Below are 921 nucleotides of genomic sequence, written 5' to 3'. Positions count from 1 at the left end.
TTGCGCTGATGGCAGTTTGGGGGCAGAGAATCGGACGCCTGTGAGATCTTGATATTTTCTGACACGGAAGTGGATGAAATTACGAAAAATCAGACTAATGACGAGACCAATAGTACACAGGTCGCTTACAAATAAACGAAGCTATTCAGTAAATAAAAAAATCACACAATGAAGCCAAATTAGGTCAGGAAGAAAGCATCAGGTTGGAAATGCCCATTTCTTTAAGTGGGAAATGATCTTGTGAATGATTGTTCGTCCCAGCAAAGCCACAAACGGGTAGTCTAACACACGCTTACATTTGACATATATCACGAGCGTGACTAATGGTGGACGGCCGCCCGTCACAACAACATCTTTATTTAATTGCATGTTGCGTCGTTGGTCGATGGGTGGGCGTGGGAAGGGATGGTGGGCGTGGGGAGGGGTGGTGGGCGTGGGGAGGGGTGGTGGGCGTGGGGAGGAGTGGTGGGCGTGGGGAGGGATGGTGGGCGTGAGGCATTGTGGTGCAAAGCGACGGATGGGTGGGAGATGAGGGGGGGAGGAGGAGGGAGGGGAAAGGGTTGGGAAAAGACTTGGGGTTTAGAAAGAAACTATATATGGAAATTGGGTAATTTAGAGAAGTGTTGAAAACAAAGGAAAACTTTCTCTTTGGTAGATAAATCCAAAGAAATTGCCATGTCATTTTTCTTTGTCTTTTTTTTCAAATAGTAATTTGATAGTGCTTTGTTGTTTCAAGATAATGAATGATTCGTTCCCTTATGCCATTTAATTACCCTTTCCAGGTGTGATATGAAGTTAAAATTTAATTAAGCAGTACTTCTTTAGCAACAATAATGCAATATGCACGAACTTTCTCCCCCCCCCCCTCCCTTCCCCATCAAGCAAGACTTTCTGTGAATGATACCGATTTTCACTTACCTC

The 921-nt window shown here is 44.6% G+C and overlaps 1 protein-coding gene across 1 annotated transcript in view; it reads left to right on the top strand.

Moving 5' to 3' along the window:
• The window catches only part of LOC119584971 (microtubule-associated protein futsch-like), a gene marked incomplete at its 5' end in the record, with an annotated part of 346,977 nt that overhangs the window by 318,442 nt on the left and 27,614 nt on the right, over nucleotides 1-921 (top strand).

The sequence above is a fragment of the Penaeus monodon genome, chromosome 19 (assembly GCF_015228065.2).
Source record: "Penaeus monodon isolate SGIC_2016 chromosome 19, NSTDA_Pmon_1, whole genome shotgun sequence".
Taxonomy (NCBI): Eukaryota; Metazoa; Arthropoda; class Malacostraca; order Decapoda; family Penaeidae; genus Penaeus; species Penaeus monodon.
This window is presented reverse-complemented; position numbering and strand designations above follow the sequence as displayed.